We start from the raw sequence: 13,230 nt of genomic DNA on the forward strand, positions 1-13,230 counted from the left end.
CACGATCCTGGCCGGCCAGCCGCTCTGCTCCATGCCCCGACCTGCGCACACACTGCCACCAATCACAGCACGCCACGAGCTGCACGAGCACCACGATCCTGGCCGGCCAGCCGCTCTGCTCCATGCCCCGACCTGCACACACACTGCCACCAATCACAGCACGCCACGAGCTGCACGAGCACCACGATCCTGGCCGGCCAGCCGCTCTGCTCCATGCCCCGACCTGCACACACACTGCCACCAATCACAGCACGCCACGAGCTGCACGAGCACCACGATCCTGGCCGGCCAGCCGCTCTGCTCCATGCCCCGACCTGCACACACACTGCCACCAATCACAGCACGCCACGAGCTGCACGAGCACCACGATCCTGGCCGGCCAGCCGCTCTGCTCCATGCCCCGCCCTGCACACACACTGCCACCAATCACAGCACGCCACGAGCTGCACGAGCACCACGATCCTGGCCGGCCAGCCGCTCTGCTCCATGCCCCGACCTGCACACACACTGCCACCAATCACAGCACGCCACGAGCTGCACGAGCACCACGATCCTGGCCGGCCAGCCGCTCTGCTCCATGCCCCGACCTGCACACACACTGCCACCAATCACAGCACGCCACGAGCTGCACGAGCACCACGATCCTGGCCGGCCAGCCGCTCTGCTCCATGCCCCGACCTGCGCACACACTGCCACCAATCACAGCACGCCAGGAGCTGCACGAGCACCACGATCCTGGCCGGCCAGCCGCTCTGCTCCATGCCCCGCCCTGCGCACACACTGCCACCAATCACAGCACGCCACGAGCTGCACGAGCACCACGATCCTGGCCGGCCAGCCGCTCTGGTCCATGCCCCGCCCTGCGCACACACTGCCACCAATCACAGCACGCCACGAGCTGCACGAGCACCACGATCCTGGCCGGCCAGCCGCTCTGCTCCATGCCCCGCCCTGCGCACACACTGCCACCAATCACAGCACGCCACGAGCTGCACGAGCACCACGATCCTGGCCGGCCAGCCGCTCTGCTCCATGCCCCGTCCTGCACACACACTGCCACCAATCACAGCACGCCACGAGCTGCACGAGCACCACGATCCTGGCCGGCCAGCCGCTCTGCTCCATGCCCCGCCCTGCGCACACACTACCACCAATCACAGCACGCCACGAGCTGCACGAGCACCACGATCCTGGCCGGCCAGCCGCTCTGCTCCATGCCCCGCCCTGCGCACACACTGCCACCAATCACAGCACGCCACGAGCTGCACGAGCACCACGATCCTGGCCGGCCAGCCGCTCTGCTCCATGCCCCGCCCTGCGCACACACTACCACCAATCACAGCACGCCACGAGCTGCACGAGCACCACGATCCTGGCCGGCCAGCCGCTCTGCTCCATGCCCCGACCTGCACACACACTGACACCAATCACAGCACGCCACGAGCTGCACGAGCACCACGATCCTGGCCGGCCATCCGCTCTGCTCCATGCCCCGCCCTGCGCACACACTGCCACCAATCACAGCACGCCACGAGCTGCACGAGCACCACGATCCTGGCCGGCCAGCCGCTCTGCTCCATGCCCCGCCCTGCGCACACACTGCCATCAATCACAGCACGCCACGAGCTGCACGATCACCACGATCCTGGCCGGCCAGCCGCTCTGCTCCATGCCCCGACCTGCGCACACACTGCTACACCAAATCACAGTATCATGCCACGAATTATTGCTACATTGGCACAAAACAATAGTGCATTGGCTAGAATCAGTGGTACATCGAAACGAAATAACGGTAAACTGACACGAAATAATGATACGTTAGGACGAAATGACCGCAGACTGGCATGAAATATTGGTGTAAACATTAAAAAATTACACACATCTGACAACGCTCAAATTTTAGAGACCCATTTTTATCAGTATTCCTTTCAAAAGTATGTGAATGGACCATCTGTAATTTTACAAACCTTATAAGGCTTAGAGCCAATGGTAAATGAATATTTAGCTATCGAGTGCGTTAATTCCACGCGGTGCAAATTAAGTCGATCACAAGCGCCAGCTAATGTAGGATTGCAGTTTAGACTGGCGGACATTATATGTGATTCGTCCCTTGCTTTAGAGCTGGTTCACTGGTGGCACAATATCGTGTCCAATTGTAACCTATACTTCTATACCATCTATACTATATAATATTATAAAGCTGAAGAGTTTGTTTGTTTGAACGCGCTAATCTTAGGAACCACTGGTCCGATTTGTAAAATTCTTTCAATGGTGGATGGTACATTTATCGAGGAAGGCTATAGGCTATATTATATTATCAATAACATTATGGATCCTAACTAAAAGTCCAATTTAGAATCAAATGCGTTGGAGGGGGTTAGATACAATATGCAGTACACGTACGAAGTATGTGTTGACAATGCCGCAGGCGCTAGAAGTTTATTGCCTATTAACATTGTTGCCACGTACTAGATGCCTTATCATTCTTAATTTTCCCATACAAGTAAAAAACACAAGTGTGATATTATCAACGAATCAATCAGTACCCTCATAAGAGTTCAATTAGTATTTAAATACTTTTTATCATTTTAAATCGCAAACCTAAACTATTGTTTTTTTTCCTCTCTCTGTGTTTAATTTGTTTTTTTATTGCCCTTTTTTTTCAAGTATATATATTTTACAGACTTTAAACTTCACAGTAATGTTCCTTATGTTACGCAGGATGACATTTTCCGAAAATTAGATCCCATGGGTGGTTAAAACCAGGCAACAGTGGGCACTTTGTCTGCATAAGAACAGGATTTTGCATTGTTCATGCCTTCTGCGTCTCCATGGCAACGGGCATCGCGCGGCAGTGGCGTACCCACAAGGAGGGGCATGTATAATGAGCGGCGCAAGAGTGATCTGCCTGTAGACTGCCGTAGCGAAGTACGGGTACACCAGTTGTACGTTGCGTGCACGAGTCGGGAAACCATCGGTGCTATTCATTTTCTCTCCGGTACATTATACTGCATTGTAATAAATTTTCACTGAATGTTTTTTTTTATTTACCATTACTGTAAATGGGAGAAGTGGCTTAATTTTTTTCCATTAGTATAGCTGTGCGAAGCCGGGTCGGGCAGCTAGTAGTCTATAAAATACATGTGTTGGTTCGATGTATTCATGGAATGTACTGTCCCTAAACACAATGCACAATAATAGTGTCTGTGACAGTTTATGATATCAAGCCGCCCCAAGTCCGTCAGTGTGTTAACTCTTGTTTTACGAAATGTGATATTATTTTAGAATAATATTTTGAATTTAAATTTTATTAATAATGTTTAAAGTCGATACGTATTTGCTATAAAATTTTAAGAATCTTCTATGAATTTTTTAAATGGTGTTGTAGCACAGATATCGAATGTCATCCACCTTAATAACATATTGTGTTTAAGGAGATTTTTAATTACGTTCCTTGTAATTTTAATATTTATGAAGGCTCTAAAATTGTAATTTTTAATGATTGCATTATCGCGCATAGCGCGGGGACTATTGTATGGAGAAAAATATTATCTTAATGTTTGGCTAAAATAAGTTTAACATCCCCCCCCCAACCTGCTTTTTTTTTTTTGCATTCATTGATCTCAGGCTTCGGTCAACTGCAGAGCGAGCCATTATCCACGAGTTGAATGAATAGCTGACTCTATGAAGTTATTAATGTTCTTGTGAAACTGCTCCTTAGTTAATCAAGAATTTGTTGCTCATAAATTGCTTGTTTGTGAGTAAAAATTGTTCTTGCACATTACTCCTCGCTCCCAGCACACTGTCCCCTAACATGAGTTGACAGCAAACCTTCGTTCCGCTGTTAGTTTAAGCGCCACATTCGGAGTGAAGGGTTTGGGGTTCGAAGAGTATGTTTGGCGTTTAAATTCTAAGATTAGGTTCGGTGCGAGCCCAGTGAATCTATATCGTACGATTTCGTGCCCAATGACCAATTACTTCTAGGAAATTACATGCCTTGTTGCCTACCATCTTAAATGGCGATCAACAACTGAAAACCTGGTGTTCTGGCTCACTATTTACAGCCATTCGCAACCGAATATTTTTAACTAAACATGGCTTCTCTGAACCTTCAGTTGTAAAACGCCATTGAAAATGGCTGCTACAAAGCATTACTAAACGTTAGGCCCACCATCACCCCCACGGAAATAGGAAGTAAATGCCCCGCCTACCAGGCCGCACACACGGTGTGCAGAGCTGCAGATATGAACACTGCTCAAGATATTCGAGTGGGGTCTGTTCACGAAAAGCATTTATATTGAAACGAAATAATAGTACATTAGTGAAAGTAAAGATACTTCGGCTTTAAAAAAAAGAAGGTAAATTTGCACGAATTAATGGCAATAACCATACATTGACACGAAATAATCATACGCTGGCACGAAATGTCCGCACACTGGCACTAAAGCGGATGAGTTGTTCTGTTTTCGTATTTAGTTTTCAAGGCGTATTTTTAAAAGATTGAAAAGGACTAAACTATTGTTTTCAGAATAACGTTTAGGCATGGAACATCCAGTACAGATTCTTAAAAGCACTCGAACGATTTGTATTAAAAATTTATCTTCGATGTAATTATACATTTACCGCTCAAATGTCAGTTGGCCGATGCACGACAAGAAGAATACGCGCCAGTCCACAGCCCTGCGCTTAGAGGCAACACCGCGCCAGTAGCACCAGCCTCACAAACACAACACGCTACTGACTAAGCCTAATGTAAACACACACAATCCTTACTCGCAGACGAATGTTGCCGGCGTGAAGACGCCTTGGAGCCGGCTGTTGGGTAGGAGTGCGTGCCTTATCGCGTCAATGAACCCGCCGGGCGTGGTGAACCAAGATCACAAAGATAGAACAGGTGCGCCGATTGGCCACTTTGGGTCGTCTTTGCACAGCTGTCACGACATGAGGCCATGTTGTATGCGTATAGCAGGTCGTGCCACACACACGTGCATGGCGCCATGTGCGTTAGAGTGAAACTCCACTCTTTAATAACACACTTGAACGATAAAACTAAATATTCAAAAATGCACTTGAAATATAAAACTAAACAATAAGGTATATTACAAAGTGGAAATTCGCACTGGAGATTCACAGTTTTAACAAACATGACGACATAGAAAACTGCCAATAGTCTTGCGCTTGTCTGTCTATACATTTTTTGGTTATTCCCCCTCCCCTCCATCACTTTCATCGATAGTAGAGGTGTAAAAGTAACGAAAAAAAGCGTACCCGTATGTATTCGTTACTTTAACAATTAGTACTCGTTACTATCGTATCGTTACGTTACTCGTTACTTCTGATACCGCATAACATGCTATGTTATGTTGCAGCAACGAATCGAGTCGTATTGCGTACGCGTACAGTATGACGTCGCGTAAATAATAATAATAATAAATAGAATATAAACAATTAACAATATTTGATAATTAACAGTTTTTGTTAACCAAGAAACAAATCTCATTATAGCGGCTTTATTATATTATATCTTTTAAGATAAGAACAAAAAAACGTGAAAATACGCGATAATAAAAAAAATACATATTTCTAATTTGTAAAAAATACTTTCTTACGTTGTTTCTGTTCCAATCTCAAACTTCGTCTACACACACAATACCTTTAATAAACAGTAAAAAACTTGGACGACGAATTTCCAAATTATACTTTACTTAATAAACAAACATCGTTCTTTGTAACGTAAATTCATTGAAAATGCGCGCGCATGCGTAAAACATACGAAAAATGTGAGTAACGAAATGCAGCCGTGTGTAACGTTTCGTTACTCGTTACTAGATGGTGCACCCGTTACTCAGTACCGAATACTTACATGCGGTTTGCTACCGCTCTAATCGATAGTCCCACTCCCGAGAGTTGCACGTTTTGTTACGCTATGATGAGTCGAAGCCTCTACTTTCCCTACTGGTTGAAAAGAAGTTTCACTTCAAAAACGTTTTGTCAATAAAGACCTCACAATATTATTTTTGTATTGTCAACAAATTTCATCTGTGTTGAGTGGAAAAATGCCAAATAAAACTAGTGGATGCGTTCTAAGTGAAACTTCACAGACTGATTGTAGTTCCACGTCAGCTAACAATGGCGCTGCAGGAAGTGTGCTGCCGCCATCTGCGTTATCGGCGAGTAACTGGACAGCTTACAAAATGCTACATTTACAGGTTATGTGTAAGTTGTGTGTAAAAAAATTATGAAAACCTGAAAATCAGTTTCTAGTAGTGTAAAAAGGCTTCAGAAAATGTGTAATGTGCAATGGACGAATCCGCATCCACTAGACCTCACCCCACCCAATTTCTCTGTGCCGCCATGCCGGGTTATGGGAACAAACATGCCGCCAAATAGCAAAGCAATTACACAACTCTCTTTGCGATCGTTAAACTTTCCATAACTCTATAATCATTACACTTTTTTTAATAAGAAACTTTTGGTTAGGCTCGGATGACGTCACCACGAGAACCTCAGCGCGGGCCGTCACGTTTCGTGGACGATCGCAGGGACCGCGCTCTATGGCAGCAACTGCCAACTGTACTCTCTGCGAGGCCCAGATTACTTCACAGATGAAATTGATAGGGAATTTTTATGGTACTCTAATATTTGTAACACGTTTTATCATGCGTTGGAAATATACCTTTATTTAATAGTGTCTGGCAATCTCTTCGGTGGAATCTTACAATTAATTAAAGGATTTATGATAGAGATGAGAGTTTGTAGTGGTCAATTACGAGTTGCGAAAGTATACAAAAGTATGCAATAGTATGAGAAAGTATGTATATGTTTACAAAAATATTGGGAAGTACACGAAATCATGCGCTGAAACGATGTTTCATTCCAAATCCGTATATTTTAAAACATTCGTTACATACGTTACCCACATTAGCTTTGTTACGTTCTCACTTCTGTTACCTGTGATTATGATATTAGGTACTCTACAGATGTAAAAATGTTTCACTTCAAAAAAAATTAAAAAAACACCAACCGAATGGCACAGTTTTATATTTATTTCCAGCAACACTTCACACAACTATAGGTATTTGTTTTGCTTGCACAATACGTCATTTTTTATATGTAGAGTTTTTGCTATGAAAAAAAAATATTCTACATGTGTGAGTACTCACCTGAAAAAAAATTATACTTGAAAAAAAAAAACGCGTGCATAATTAACTTGAGCTTAGTTCAAAATTGGCGAATTATTTGTCAAAATAAAATTTTATCATTGGTATCCTGAAATAAGAAATAGCAAAGTGTGAATAATTGGTAGTTTATCACATAGAAATTACTAAACACCATACGACGCAAGGCCGCGATAAGTTGAAGCCCTGGGATTACATTAAAGAGGGTTGAATGCCGGTGCGGCCATCGTAATTTAGATACAAATCTATATCGGTTTCCCAAAATCACGCAATGCAGATACTGGTACTTTCCTGAATCGGTACATGTTACTGACGATTACTTCTTTTTGTAGCTTATATGTGTGTGTCTGTGTGAACTTGCTGTCAGTGTGCTGTAAAACTCTAAATAAAAAAAATACACAAGCGTGATAAAAAAAACTGAGTACGCAAACGCAAGCAGAGTTACGAGAATTCCGTAGCATCACTGCTGCGTCATTTCTACAGGGAAAAATTTATTTTCGCTATAAGACAAAGCTTACCTTTGAACGATTTGATGCTTTTTTTTTTTCGATGACGGTAAAGGCAAAATAACTACTGTGCGGGGTTTCGTGTTCGACAGCTGCGGGCTCAGCCAGGCGAGTCGGGAACCTGGCTGACGACTCCGAGTCACGAGGCTACAGACAGATGGAGTTGCACACAGAGCGAGAGAAACAGAACACATCATGTGATGCGAGCAGAAGGTTCAAGCATGTGATCAGTTAGTCAAACCAGATTTTTTTAAAAAAATGTACTCCACACCGTTGGCGAGTTTTCATATTTTTTCAGGGCGGGTATATAACGCCACAGCGGACTATAACTAACAGCTCATGCGTAATCACAGTCAGCTAAATACCAGTAGCTATACTGGGACTTACCCTTATATTGCAGTACAGAGTAATGGCGCCCACTGTTGCAAAGCTGATACTATCAGACTTGTTAAAATTAAAATTAAAAACCTTATTTTGTATAACAAAGTTAATTAAGTTCACGTACGTTGAATGGGTCTTGCAATTGGGAAGATTTGTTCAATTGTGTTATAATTGACGTACGCTATTGCGCATATGTCCAACATAACATCTTTAATATAATACGTTTTATTAATTTTAAATTAGTTTTTTTTTGTTGATTTTCTCAAACCATAAAATAGTGTCTATTGACATTACTATTACAGTCATTATAGAAGCTCCCTATGTATATATATATATATATATATATATATATATATAATTCAATGCTAAACACCAATTATTATTAGTAGTATATTAAAGTATTTACTGGAACAGGGTCCAGGGTCCGGATTGTTGATTGTCGACCGCCATATGGATTGTAACGTCACGGCGACCATCTTGGTGTCAAATTTCCTCCAAACTGCTTCAAAACTTCCCAAAATGCGAAGAAATTTCCCTATTTCTGGGTGAAAACTCCCGTTTTAAGAGAAAAGTTTCCACTTTAATGCCTCAAAAGAATTTTGCCTTAGAAAAAAAGAAAATTCCTAAAAGCGGCTTCAGACTCCAAAATGCATCCGCATCCGGTTCTGGCCTGAAATGTTCGCATTCATCTTTGTGGCTACTGCGATATGTCGCTTGCATTTGTCCAAGATGCGATAAGACATTAGCGGAGTAAATGCATGAAGAATCAATCTCGTGTGAAGTTTCGCTGCGACAATATACTGTCTGGTTTACTCGTATTGACGATTTGAAACGACACTCAAAAAACTGTGGAACTACCTGCAGACATTTCAACTCCTCGGTTTCGGTTAGTCTCTCGTATGGTGCAAGCACACAAGCAGATGAGCAGCAACCGATTGCGATGACGCCTGGACATGAAACTAAACCCAAGACTGTGCTTGATGTATTACAGGTAAATGAAAATGTAATCCACTTGGCAAAATCCACATTTCGTGGAATTTTGAAAGATTACTATTATCTAAATACGTTTAGTGTGTCAAAAGACTTTTACACTTTTCTTGACGATACCAGGCAGAACATTATCAATCAGCTTACTGATGACGTAGCTACATACGAACCTTTAAAATATAAATTGTGGCGGACTGTGTCTATGTTAAACCGTATCCATTCGAAGACAAAGAAAGTGCCCTTTCAAGACATCGGCTGCTACAATTTAAAAATTCTGACGATATAAAGCAGTTAGTTAAACACAGTATCGAGAAACTCTGCCAGAAAGAGAAAGACTATGTCAGTAAAGGATCTGGCTGGTCTCTGACTTCAATAAACCAAGATTGGAGTTTAGAATCAGTCTATTCACGCCAATGCAGAACTAAATGTTTATAAGATTGCTAATTTAGAAGTGTTCCTGTAGTATAGTAGAAATTGTGTAATAATTTTTTTATTTCTAATTTTGTTGTTTTATTTCTCGAACCTGTCATTTTTACAGTGTTTTGAATTAAATTATATTTTTGCATCAGTCAGGTATCGGACTAAGGTGATCGAATCAATCATTATTTTAATGAGTGTTTTTTTTATGACTTTGGAATTTTTCCCGAATATCTAACTTAAAAATTACAGGTTTCCAAGATGGCGGCCAGATTTCAAGATGGTAGACGCCTCAGTAATAAATTATTCCTGAACTCTAGCGGGTAAAATTGAAACTAACATGGCAGTAGTACCAACACACTCTAGCAGACGAAAACAATATTTCGGATCCAAAATGGCGGCCTCCAGCATACGAAAACAAGATGGCTGTCATGACATCATACTATTTGGTGTAATATTTACGTTGCCATTAGTGGTGGGAGATCAGTGCATCGATGACATCATACACATACAAGGTGGCAATCGTAACGAAAAGTGTAATGTTCTAGAATATAAGATGGCGGGCGTAACGAAAAGTGCAACTGTGACGGCCGAGGTAAAGGTTAAGGTCAAAGTTTCCATCCAGAGACTTACTGGAGGCTTGCCCATGGGGAATTTAAGCCTCGGTTTTCTGTATTTTTCTTGAATAAAAATGTGAAACTTTCCCTAAAAACCTTAATTTTTCCCCTTGAAATAGAGAAACTTGTAGGAATTTTTGAGGAATTTTGAGTTCAAGATGGTCGCCAAGAAGTCACAGCCCAAGATGGCGGACATCAGCACCACGCACCACACTCCGATTCCATCGCCAGTAGCCCCTTTTAAATATTACTCTCTGAAATAAATTAAGCATAATAAATTATTTTGGTTACCAATAATAAACATACAAAAATTGCCAGCCACAACTTTACCTGTTTGCAAAAATCAAAACCGAAGGTTTGAATAAGGGGTATTTGTGTTTTTAAAACAAATAAACTATCACTTGTAATTTAATTTGAATACGAATTTAGAAACTAAATAAAGCCTGCATATAGAGTTATGTATTTTTATTTTATTTTACAAAATGCTTTTTTTAATGATGGTAAAAACTTGATAAGTCTTCATTTATTTAAAAAAATCGTATCTCCGAAACTAATTCAGTTATATATAAATTAATGGTAAAAATAATAAACTATTAAATTATTATTTGACTTATTCGCAAGGTTTTTGCTCCTAAGGGTGGTAAGGGGTAGAGTTTGGTTTTAAAAAATCCATATTTCCGAATCTACTAGATCTAAGGGTTATAAATTAATACTGAACATTGAGCATATAGAGTTTTGAGTTTACTGAATTTTGTCTTTTTAAGTGTGTGATAAGGGAGTAAGTTCTGTATTATCATAAAATATTTATATCCCCATATCAAACAAAGCTGGATGTAAGAAGCTTTGCATAAAGAACGTAAATAACTAATTACGTAGAGTACTTTGGCAGTGTTTGATATTCGACCCCAAAAGCAGTTAGTTCTTATAGTACAAAATCATATAACCAAGCAAATTATGCGAAGGTAAGACTCTGAGCAAGAGTAACGAACAAAATTATAATTTAATATCATGTTTCAACATTTACCATTGTTTTAAAATTGAAATTTAAAATTTAAAAAGGTGAAAAAACTGTCAATTTTCTTTCTTATAAGTCGTATCTCAAGCTAATCAAGCAGTATGCAAGGTAAATATGATTTTAACATTAAACTATATATTCTGATCAAATGAAACTTTATTTAAGGTATGTACCTATTGGAAATGATAAATAAAAATACATTTAGCTACTTTCTCTTATTCAACGTTCTCCGAAATTTCACCTCTTTAAGTTATTATATGTGTTAATATTATTTCTAACAAAATAATGAAATATATTAACTCAGCATTAATAACATAAATTTAAACTTAATATACATATAAGTTGATATAATTATTTTGGAATTCACATCTGCGATAAAAAAAGACAGGTTAGTTTTTGTTTCGTTAACGGATATTGCCATATTTACTTATTTTTTAAGTTTTACATGGGCATCCGCGTGGAAAAAGAGGAGAGGGTAAAGATCTCGGGGTTTTATTTAAGTAATACTGGCAAATTAAGAAGCAAATAATATGTTGGATGATAAATTTGATATCTGTACTCTTTATTTCAAATAATGATGCGATTGTATCAAATATCCTTAAATAATAGGAGGTATTTGTAATAATGTGAATTTATTTAATTGTTCTAAGCATAGCTTTAACCATAGTAAATTAAAGTGTTAATGTAAACGATGGCATACACATAGTTAAAATGGAATAGGCGTGTGTTTAACAATTTTTTTAATTGTCTACCTCATGAAATGAAAAGGAGTAAAGTGTGATTTCGTTAAGGTAAATTATATAATCGAACACTTTAAAACATACATTTTAAAATCAGATACTTAATGTGTACTAAAATTTCAAAAGGCCTACGCATATACAATTTTAAAAATATAATTCTCAAACGGTTTTATTATTAAATAGGTCTTATATGCACCTGACAATTTTGGTGTTATTTATTTAGTTAAAATGTTTGGAATTAATCACATATTTTTCTTTCAATGGTAAGATTTTAGCAATACTCTGAAATTGCATGAGCGAGGCTCAGGGTTTTAAGCTAGTAAGTAATACTCATCAACAAAGAATAATAAATTAAAAACATGCGTAAACAGAAGTACGTTGTTTACCTTGTAGTGCGTAAGCTACGGAAATAAAGGCGGCGTTCCGAAATCACTCGTCATATCAAGGATCCAACGTTTTTCTATCCGGTAGCTGGGAGGCATTCGGATCGGGAAACACACAAGCACGACACGGGTGAGCGGAAGTAGAATGTAGGAGGAAAACAAACGAGGCACTTGCAGCACTTGTCCCCGAGGTCACAGCGGCCGACGACAACCACGAAGCGCACCGCCTCGCAGTCGCCTGCTGACTGCCGGAGCGAGGCGGAACCGCGCTGCATGATGGGAGTTTTCCGGAAGAAGAGTGTTTTAGGAGGGGGGAGGTAAAGGTGGGGGAGGGCGCGGCCATTGCCGCCTCTCCAAACACGGTAGCTTCCGACTGTCGTTACGGATGACGTTTGAGTGGAGATCACCAGTGGCGAATCCAGGGGGGGGGGGGGGGGGGGTTAGGGGTTCAAACCCCCTTAGCACAAAATCTTTAATTAAATTTCTTATTCATCACTCAAACAAATTTTATATTAAAATTTAATAAAATTTTTACCATTACAATATTTAAATTTAAGTACCGAAAACTGCTAAAATAGCACTATTTTACACCTTAAAATCCAAATTTTCCCGGGGGAGGACCCCCGGACCACCCGCGTTAATACGGGGGGGGGGGGGGAGGGGCGGCATGCTTCTTAACACCCCCCATACACAAATCCTGGCTATGCCACTGGAGATCACACACTAATGATGACTACATATCGATTCTTGTCTCTCGCGCACGAGGCCAAAATTTAACTTGCTATTATTGACAACGAACTGTTTTATTCGGCCGATGCAGAGATTCCATGGGCGTTTGTTGCACTTTATACCTATCCATGCACGCGCTTTTGTTAAAATTACTCAGTTAAAGTTGTAATTTGATGCCTTTTTTTTAAAATGCATTAGAAATGAAAAATCAAGAGCTTATATGCTTCGACACACATACATACAAAGTGCTAAAGGCCCTGTCAGACTGTTGAATTTT

The 13,230-nt window shown here is 40.8% G+C and overlaps 1 protein-coding gene across 2 annotated transcripts in view; it reads right to left on the bottom strand.

Annotated features, from left to right (window-relative positions):
- The window catches only part of LOC134536294 (uncharacterized), a 123,188-nt gene extending 110,717 nt beyond the window's left edge, over positions 1 to 12,471 (bottom strand). For both annotated transcript variants that reach the window (XM_063376045.1, XM_063376046.1), the window contains exon 1: positions 12,228 to 12,471. The gene's annotated coding sequence lies outside the window, so the exon portion shown is untranslated. The remainder of the gene's footprint in view (positions 1 to 12,227) is intronic.
- Positions 12,472 to 13,230: the final 759 nt, after the last annotated feature.

This window comes from Bacillus rossius, chromosome 10 (genome assembly GCF_032445375.1).
Source record: "Bacillus rossius redtenbacheri isolate Brsri chromosome 10, Brsri_v3, whole genome shotgun sequence".
NCBI classification, from domain to species: Eukaryota; Metazoa; Arthropoda; class Insecta; order Phasmatodea; family Bacillidae; genus Bacillus; species Bacillus rossius.